Source organism: Peromyscus leucopus, chromosome 2 (genome assembly GCF_004664715.2).
Source record: "Peromyscus leucopus breed LL Stock chromosome 2, UCI_PerLeu_2.1, whole genome shotgun sequence".
NCBI classification, from domain to species: Eukaryota; Metazoa; Chordata; class Mammalia; order Rodentia; family Cricetidae; genus Peromyscus; species Peromyscus leucopus.
Window position 1 is genome coordinate 136933883 of NC_051064.1, and position 10651 is coordinate 136944533.

Genomic DNA, 10651 nt, shown 5'->3' on the forward strand with positions numbered 1-10651 from the left:
TAAGAAAGTCAGCTCATTTTACAACAGAGCAGGTGGAGGGGCAGGGAGGCTTCAGAGAAACCAGAGTGCCAGGGGAAGCATGCTTAGGCTTTGGGCCAGTGTCTGAAACAGAAAGAAGGACAAGGACAGAAAAGAGGACAGAACTGCCATGTGGGAAACCCTGTAAGCAGCTGGCTTCCTGCTTCTATGGGGCCAGGCCAGAGGAAAAGACACAGTGTTTTCTCATTAGTGTGCTGGAGCTGTGGCTGATGAACAGGCTAACAGCAAATCAGTCATACTCTTGCCAAGCCCTGAAGAATAAAGCAACGTCATGCTCCTTGATGCAAAGGTTTTGTTTGTTTGTCTGGGTTTTGTTTTGTTTTTTAGAATTAGGACCAGCACGTCTCTGAAGCTAGGTAAGCTCCCTACTGCTGATGCATATCCCAGGCCTACTACCAACTGAAAATTCTTTGGCAAGAGCTTAATATGTAATAAAGATAAAGGTCACAAGCCAGCGATGGTGGTGGAGGCCATTAATTCAAGCACCCAAGAGGCAGAGGCAGGGAGATCTCTATTAGTTCAAGGTCAGCCAAGGATATACAGAGAAACCCTGTCTCAAAAAAATAAAAACAAAACAAAAAAAAGCACATCACAGATTTATTTTTAAAATAGATATCCTGGGGCTGGAGAGATGGCTCAGCAGTTAAGAGTACTGGCTGCTCTTCTAGAGGACCAGGATTCAGTTCCCAGCACCCACATGGTGGCTCACAACCATCTGTAACTCCAGTCCCAGAAAATCCAATGCCCTTATCTGGATTCTGCACACCCCAGGCATTCATATGGTGTACAGAAATACATGCAAGCAAAACACTTATGCATAAAAACAAAAGTTTAAAAATAAATAAATTAGCCAGGTGGTGGTGGCGCATGCCTTTAGTCCCAGCACTGGGGAGACAGAGGCAGGTGGATCTCTATGAGTTCCAGGTCAGCCTGGGCTACAGAGTGAGTTCCAGGACAGGCTCCAAAGCTACACAGAGAAACCCTGTCTCGGAAAAAACAAAATAAATAAATAAATAAAGTATAATTGTATATATTTTATGTCATACTCAAACTCCTTTGAGCAATTAATATATGGCAATAAAAATAATTTAAATTGCATTTCAACACATATTGTTCCTTTTCCAGTGTCATCAAAATTCTTATGAGAATTCCAAATAGCACAAAATAGGTTAAAAACCCTGGAGTGAAGAGCAGATTTATGTGATACTAATAAAGTGTAAGCAGTTCTGTCTTAGGGTTTCTATTGCTGCAATGAAACACCATGACCAAAAGTAAGTCGAGGAGGACAGGGTTTGTTTGGCTTACATTTATGGATCACTGTTCATCATAGAAGGAAGTCACGGCAGGAACCTGGAGGCAGGAGCTAATGCAGAGGCCATGGAGGGGTGCTGCTTACTGGCTCGCTTCCCATAGCTTGCTCGCCCTTTTTCTATAGAACCCAGGACCACCAGCCCACTGATGCCACTCACAATGGGCTGGACCATCCCCCATCAATCACTAATTAATAAAATGCCCTAAAGACAGATCTCAGAGGGACGTTTTCTCAATTGAGTTTCCCTCATTTCAGAAAATTCTAGCTTGTGTCAAGTTGCCATAAAACTAGCCAGAACAGCCCCTTACTCTGGACCATAAAGAAGCTCTGTTCCTAAATTTGTATTCATCCTTTCACTTTTTGTTTTGAATTCAATGCTTTTTCTTTTCTTTTCTCAGTTATAGATGGCTGTGAGCCACCATGTAGGTGCTGTGAATAGAACTCTGTAAGAGCAACAAGTGTTAATCATGGAGCCTTCTCTCCAGCCCCTGAACTGAGCATCTCAGGTGTGCTAGGTTAGTGCTAAGTTGTGCCCCTTGGTCCATTCAAACATTTATTGCAACACTACTCAGTGCCCTGGGCTGGACACTAGGCCTCCTGAGATGTGTAAACAAGGAGTTTGGTCTGGTTGATATAATGTCACTCAAAAGAAGCATCCTGCCCTTAAATGGACATACCCAGAGGATGATCTAGTGACCTGGAACAAAAATTCTGTTGAGGGCCTGGGGGTGGGGCTTAGCTCGTAGTGCATGGGATTGCCCAGCATGCACACAGCCCTGGGTTCAATCTCCAGCACTGCAGAAACTTGGCTTAATGGTGCACACCTGTGATGCTAGACCTCGTAAGGTAGAGGCAGGAGGATCAGAAATTTGAGGTCATTCTTGGCTACATAAAAGTCTGTTGGGGAAGAAGAAAGGTGTTTAAAAATGTTTTTATTCGACGGGCGGTGGTGGCGCACGCCTTTAATCCCAGCACTTGGGAGGCAGAGGCAGGCGGATCTCTGTGAGTTCGAGGCCAGCCTGGTCTACAAAGTGAGTTCCAGGAAAGGCGCAAAGCTACACAGAGAAACCCTGTCTCGAAAAAACCAAAAAAAAAAAAAAAAAAAGTTTTTATTTTATATCATGTGTTTTGTGTGTGCATGCTGCTGTGTGTTTGAAGGTTGCCTGATCCCCTGGAGTTGGAGTTAAGTGGTTTTGAGCCCCCTGACATGGGTGTTCTTCCTCTGCAAGAGCAGCACATGCTCTCAAGTACTGAGCCAGACCAACAAGAAAGTCCTATAAGATACATGAAAAGGACTACCAGGCAGTGGTGGCACACGCCTTTAATCCCAGCACTCAGGAGGCAGAGCCAGGCGGATTTCTGTGAGTTCGAGGCCAGCCTGGGCTACCAAGTGAGTTCCAGGAAAGGTGCAAAGCTACACAGAGAAACCCTGTCTCGAAAAAAACAAAACAAAACAAAAAAAAAGATACATGAAAAGATGCTCACTGTCTGTTGTTGGGGGGGCTGAGTGAAAAGCACTGTGAAACACCGGGCTAACTCAGCGGATCTGATTCAGTACCGACAGGACTGCTCAGCCAGCAAGCTTGCTGTCACAGCACAATGAACGTGACCAGGACAGAAACAGCTCCAGGCAGCGCAGGCACTTGGTAAATATTTTGCTCCATTAAGCACAGAGGCCGGAGCTGAGAGAGCAGCTGTGGGCTCAGTACAGCCGCTGGCATGCTTTGTTTGCTCTCACAGTGTGTACAAAATTGAACCAATTGCCAGGAGGTTTTTTTGTGGGGAGGTGAGGTGGTGTTTGAGACAGGTTTTCTCTGTGTAGTCCTGGCTGTCCTGGAACTTGCTCTGTAGACCAGGCTGGCCTCCAACTCACAGAGATCTGTCTGTCTCTGCCTCCCAAGTGCTGGGATTAAAAGTGTGCGCCACCACCGTCAACTGGACAGGAGTTTTAAACCAGGAACTTTCACAACTTCCCTTGAAAACCAGTCCTGTCTGGGAGAAATGGTGGGCTGGAGCTGGGCTGTTCCCCTCCCAGCCTTCCCACACTGGTGGTTTCACCTGCTCCCCTACTCCAGATACACACACTTACAGTTCTGTAAACCTGCAAACATGGAAGTGTGTCCTTCTTGCACTCTCAGGGATAAATCCAGAGACTTGCATTAACAACTCTGCAGTAGGGCCAGGGACAGTCTAACGTCCTATCATCTTAAATCTTTAAAACACTACAGACCTGATGTATAATCAACATTTTTCACATAAGAAAACAGACTGGCACAATAGCCTGTTTGGTGAAGTGTTTGCCCATGTGGATCTGAGTTCGATCCTTAACATGCACATAAAAAGCTAGGTGTGGGGGGCTAGAGTGATGGCTCAGCGGTTAAGAGCATTGACTACTCTTCAGAGGACCCAGGTTCAATTCCCAGCACTCACATGGCAGCTAACAACTGTCTGTAACTCCAAGATCTGACAGTCTCACACAGACATATATGCAGATAAAACACCAATGCAGAGAGAGAGAGAGAGAGAGAGAGAGCTAGGTGTGGTACAAGGCTGTAATTTCAGCACTGGGTTGGTGGAGCATGTGTGTGGATCTCTGGAGTTCACTGGCCCCAGTATAACAGAACACATCTGTAGTATGGCTGCTAGAGAGGCTGAGACAGGAGGATTGTTTGAGCCTAGCCTGAGTAACATAGTCAGACTCCATCTGAAGACAGAGAGGTGGTGTTCTGGGTCCAGAGCACAGGTGTGTGCACGCACACACGCACATAGCATGGTCCTTGCCTCTCACAAATGGGTAGAATGGATGATAGGAAGGTTATAAAGAAGAAATGAAAGTAACTAAATTACTCAGCACCTGAGGCAAGAAACTTAGGGAAATCCTGGGCCAGCAGATCAGTAGAGACCCAGGTTGCTCAAGTCAGAAGTCAGGGGCTGTCCTGGTCCTACCCCCAACACCTGCAGTCACCCGATCCTGTTGACTGTGCCTTCCTAAGTGCCCTGGGGAGCCCCCTGCTCTCCCATGCCTTCCTTCGTTGGGGCTCTCGTTCTTTCTACTGGATGTGCCCATTTGCCCTAAGGCCACTTCTGCCCCTGCCCCACTCCTCTCCAGCAGAACTGTCCAGTCAGAATGATTCTCATATGCAAATCAGAGCAAAGCCACTCAGGAGCCCCCACCCCCACCCGGGGGCCTGCAGCCCCCGTTCTTAGCCCAGGCTACCCAGAATCACCTCGGGAGCCTGAATACTGCTCTTAGCACCTGCTCCTCCACCATGAGAAGCCAGTGAAGACTTTGAAGGATTTTGTTTTATTTTGTTTTTGAGACAGAGTCTTATTTTATCCAGGCTGGCATCAAACTTCCTGTGGATCTGAGGATGACCTTGACCTCTTGATCAGCCTGCTTCCATCTGCCACAGTTACAAGCTTGCACCACAACATCCAGCAAGACTTTTAATTTTCTAGATGTGTGTGTGGTGTATGTGTAGGGAGTGCACCCATGCATGTAGAGTCCAGAGGGCAATACTGAGTCTCTTCAATAACTCTCCACTGAACCTAGAACTCACCAATTTAGCTCAAATGGCAGGCCAACAGCCCCAACGATCCTATCTCACCCCACCCCAAGCCCCTGTCCTGGCCCACTCAATCCGACGCTAGGGTTATAGACACAATTTCTGGTTTCTTCTTTGTAGCAACACTTTTTCCTCCTCCTCCTCCTCCTCCTCCTCCTCCTCCTCCTCCTCCTCCTCCTCTCCCTCCTCTTCTTTTTTTATGTGTGCACCTGTGTTGTGTGTGTGTGTGTGTGTTGTGTGCGCACGTGCGTGCACAGGACATATTGTGGGATTCAGTTTTCTCCTTCTACCATGTGGGTCCTGAAAATCAAACTCAGGTCATCAGGCTTGGCAACAAATGCCTTTAAACTTGGAGCCATCTCTCCAGCCCCTCTTGCTTCTTTTTAAAAACAAAAATTTTGGGGGTGAGCTAGAGGGATGGCTCAATGGTTTATGAGCACTGGCTGCTCTTCAGAGGACCTGGGTTCCATTCCCAGCACACACATGGCGGCTCACAACCATCTTGAATGAAAATGAGGGCATGACGGCTCCTAGGTAGAGTGGAGGGCTTTTTATTTATTTGTTTTATTGTAGATATGAGGGAGAGATCAGCCAAAGGCATCTGGAAGAGTCCAGATTGAACATGGCCAGCAGAATAGACTGAGTCATGGGATTGGGGCAGACAGTGTGAGAGAGGAAAAGAAGAGAGAGGGACCAGGAGAGGGGAAAGAAACAAGAGGAATCAAGAGCAGGAGAGAACCAAGAGGCCAGGGAAGCATGTGGCCAAAATGGCTGGGTTACATAGGAAAGAGAAGCCAGAGGAGGTGGAGAGGTCTAGAGTAGGGGTGAGGTGAAGAGAGCAGAGAGGCAATAGGTACTTGGAATGCTGGGGAGCCTGGTGTCCAGCATCAGTTTCGATGTGTTACTATGCATCTCAGTTAGCCATTTGTCCTGGGTTGTTCTTTTTTTTTTTTTTTTTTTTTTGGACCTAACATATTTGTAACTCCAGCTCCAGGGTATTCAACTTTCTTTTCTTGTTGTCACAGGTACAGGGCATGCACATGGGTCACAAACATAGGTGTAGGCAAAATACCCCCACGTATAAGACAATTAAAAAAAAATCTTTTCAAAAGTATATTTATGAGCCAGGTATGGTGGTGCACACCTTTAATCTCAGCATCAGAAGACAGAGGCAGGCAGATCTCTGTGACTCTGAGGCCAGCCTGGTCTACAGAGCAACTGCCAGTACAGCCAGGACACAAGTACACAGAGAAGTCTACACACACACACACACACACACACACACACACACACACACACACACACACACACCAAATTTAGGAAGTAAACAACTCAAGGAAGCCCGGGAGATACTCGCAGAAAAGCTGAGCCACCTGAAGGAGGCTCCCCCAACCTGTCCAGTAACTGCAAGGTGTGCAGTGCAGTGCACTCCAGATTTCTAGAGCAGTGACCCACTATAGGGTGGGCTTTGGTGATACAGCTGTCTGAGCCATTTCTGCTCCTGTAAGTACCCGCAATAAAACTCACTGGTACTCAGGTGTGGCAGCGGCACACACACCGTTAACCACAGCACTCGGGAGGCAGAAGCAGGCAGATCTCTAGGAGTTCAAGATCATGCAGGACTACATGGGTGAGGAGACCTTATCTCAAGAAATCAAAACCAAACAAACCACAGCAAAGCCATCTCATTGGTTCACCAGGTTGGACTCGATTTCACCCTTATTTCTGTTGTCAGTTCCCTATCTGAGGTCAGCTGATATTTCTTTTTCATGTCTCCCACAAATGGTGCTTTAAGCCCTCTACTGTCTATTTTTACCCCTTACTCTATTGCAGTCGGTGTGACAGATGTGAACTTCTCCAAACTTGTCCCGATGCAGCTTCAGGGTCCTTCTGTCAACCCCAGATTCTAGCCTCAACCTCCGGGCCTCGTGAGACTCGGCTGTGCATCACCTGCTTTAAAAAACTTTTACTCACTTCTAGCCTCCTGTGGGCTCCCTGGGTGCAGGGACTATGACTAAGCCTTCTTGTAGCCATGGTAGAGGCACTAAATAAGTGTTTGGGGAATCCACAAATGAACACACCTGAATAGGTCCGGGAAGGGTCTGTGTAAAGAGGCATATGTGCAGAGAACTAGGGAGTGTGAGCAAACCCTAGCCTCCACAGGGTTAGGGGCCAGCTCCTCAAGAATAGGGTTGTCCATGCAGATGAGTGGTAGAGTGCCTGTCTAGCATGCGGGAGGGTCCTGGATTTGATCTTCTCTACCACAGATCCAACACTCCTCTCACCAATTAGTCAGGTAGCTTTGTAACAAGCAAGGAGGCAGGCAGAGGGACGTAGTACCAAAATGGAGTAAGTGATAGCAGTCTGTTGCCTCCTTCCTGGAAGAGCAAACCTGTCCTGTGAAGGCAGCTGAAAGAGCAGGTGTGTGCGTCCTGCTGTGAACACTGACTAGAATGTGGCTTCGGGTTAGGTCTACCCCTAACATTCCCAGGGTCAAAGGCTGGAGTGCAGATAGAGGGCCACCTGTCATATATCCAAATATTTACAAGTTATAAATTAAGCTAACAAGCTGATAAAAGCAGGGGATGGTGATGCACATCTGTAATCCTGGCACCCCAAGGATGCAGAGGCAGAAAGATCAGGAATTTGAGGCCAGCCTGGGCTACATAGCAAGTTCCAGGTCAGCCAGAGTTGCATAGTGAAGCCCTGCAAAGATCCTCCCAAATGCTATTCCTTTTTGTTTATTTGTTGTTTTGAGAAATGACCTGGCCTCAAACTCATGACTGCCTCAGCCTGGTTGTTTTTTTTTGTTTTTTGTTTTTTTTTTTCTTTCTGAGACAGGGTTTCTCTGTGCAGCTTTGTGCCTCTCCTGGATCTCACTTTGTAGACCAGGCTGGCCTCGAACTCACAAAGATCCTCCTGCCTCTGCCTCCCAGGTGCTGGGATTAAAGGCATGTGCCACCACTGCCCGGCCACAGACTGTTCTTGAGGAGGGACCAGAGAGATGGGATGACAGGGGCACCAGAGTTTGGAGACTTGTGCAAAGTCTAGGCACAGGGTTATTGTAATTCTTGGACTGTGAGTGGCCTCCCTCACTCTTCAGGAGGAAGGTCCTCACCTGCTCACTTGGATCCTTTGGCAGTTTGAATAAGAATGGCTTCATAGGCTCATGTGAATGCTTGGTTACCAGGGCATATGTAGAGCTGTTTGAAAAGATTACAAGGACGAGGAGGTGTGGCCTTGATGAAGAAGTGTGTCACTGGGGTGGGCTTTGAGGTTTCAAAACCCCTTGCCAGGTCCCCGCCCCCGTGTGTGTGTGTGTGTGTGTGTGTGTGTGTGTGTGTGTGTGTGTTTATGGATCAGGATTTAGAACTCTCAGCTACTGCTCCAGCACCATGCCTACCTGCATGCTGCCATGCTCCTGCCATGATGATCATGGACTAACCCTCTGAAACTGTAAACAATTCCCAATTAAATGCTTTCTTTATAAGAGTTGCCTTGGTCATGGTGTCTCTTCACAGCAATAGAACAGTGACTCAGGCAGGTTGGATGGCTTCATCTCCCTAAGCCTCATCCATAAAATCAACTGCTGGACTATTGAGCATTATCATCTGTGGCACGTGTTATGCTTAGAGAAAGAGCTTTGAGACACTGGATCCTTGTCCTCAGTGAACACCATTCCCTCTTAGTGCTGATCTCATGATAGGCGAAGCATCACACAGACTCCCTCAGTATACTTTAATTTTTGTTTGTTTTGTTTTTTTCGAGACAGGATTTCTCTGTGTAGCCCTGGCTGTCCTGGAACTCTTCTCTGTAGACCAGGCTGGCCTCGAACTCTCAGAGATCTGCCTGCCTCTGCCTCCCGAGTGCTGGGATTGATTAAAAGTGTGTGCCACCACAGCCCGGCCCTCAGTAAACTTTAAGGCCTTCCCTTTCTACTTAATTTAAACCAGGGCAGTAGGCTTGCAAGTTAAAAATAAAAATTTCTAGTAGCTGGTGGGATGGCTCAGTGGGTAAGGTGCTTGTTGCTAACCCTGGAGACATGAGTTCAATTCCTGGGACCTACACAGTAGGAGGAAAGAACTGACTCCACAAAGTTGTCCCCTGACCTCCACATGTACCATAGCACATGCATCCCCTAACACAATAATAATAAACCTTTTCTTAATTTTTTAGATTTTGTGTGTATGAGTGTTTTGCTCACATGCATATCTGTACGCCGTGTGCATGCCTGACGACCTCAGAGACCAGAAGAAGGCCTTGAATCCTCTAGAACTGGATTTATGGACAGTTATGAGATCCCATATGGTACAAAACTCAGGTCCTCTGTAAGAATAAGTACTCTTAACTACTGAGACCTCTCTCCAGCCCCTAAATAATATAATTTAAAGGTTTATTTTTGTTTTGTTTTATTTTTTCAAGACAGGGTTTCTCTGTGTAGTTTTGGTGCCTGTCTTGGATCTCGCTCTGTAGACCAGGCTGGCCTCGAACTCACAGAGATCTACCTGGCTCTGCCTCCCAAGTGCTGGGATTAAAGGCGTGTGCCACCACCACCTGGCTTAAAGATTTATTCTTATTCTTATTTATTTATTTATTTATTTACTTACTTACTTACTTACTTATTTGCAGAGTCTCACTATTTACCTCTGGCTGTTCTGGAACTATGTAGATCTGTCTCTGGGGTGCTGGGATTAAAGACATGTACCACTATGCATGGCAAGGTTTATTGTGTGTGTGTGTGTGTGTGTGTGCGTGCATGTTAGTATATGCATGTGTGTGTGTATGTGCATGTTAACATGTGCATGTGTGTGTGTCCATGTGTGTGTGCATGTATGTGTGTGCATGTTAGCATATGCATGTTCATATGGGTGTCTGAGGAAGACAGGCATCATTGGATCTCCTGGAGCTAAAGTGACAGATGGTTGAGAACATCCCAATATGGTGCTGGGGACCAAACTCCAGTCGTATGCAAAAAGAACAAGAATCCTTATGAGATGAGTCATCTCTCCAGCCTCATTGGGGAAAAAAATGTTGAGACAGGGTCCTACTATGTAGCCATGGCTGGCCTGGAACTCACTATGCAGACGTAAATGCTGGGTATGGTGGTGCATGCCTTTGATCTCAGCACTCAGGAGGCAGAGACAAGTGGATCTCTTGAGTTTGAGGCCAGCCTGGCCTATAGAGCAAGTTCCAGGACAGCCAGGGCTACACAGAGAAACCCTGTCTAGAAAAACCAAACCCAAACCAACCAACCAAAGAAAGCCTACATAAGCTCTGCTGTTGATTGGCTTTGTGGCTATTGATGTCAGTTCTGATTACTTGGTTAAGGTGGTGTTACTGGTGGTGTTTCCAGAACTTTCCAGCAGAAAGGGCCAGGTACCACACACACTTAGTAACTTGTGTACACACTTACTTATTTCCAGCTCTGACCTAGCACCCCGGTACATTCTAGCATTTCCTCTTAATGTCCGCTTTTCCTGGTTCTCAGTATCTACAATGTATTTACTTATTTTCCATCCTAGGAGAGATACAGTTTCAGAGTTGTTCTTCAGGCTCTTTCCCCACTCACTCCCTATTACAAAAACTACTTTCTCAGCCGGAGTCCGTTGTTTGTAGAGCTTAGGAGCAGGATGTTTGCCCAAACATCCTATACAGCTCTTCTTGTCTTTGGCCTTACAGTATGCAACCACATGCCATGATCTCAAGTCCCTTTATGTGGAACTCTTTCTGCCAC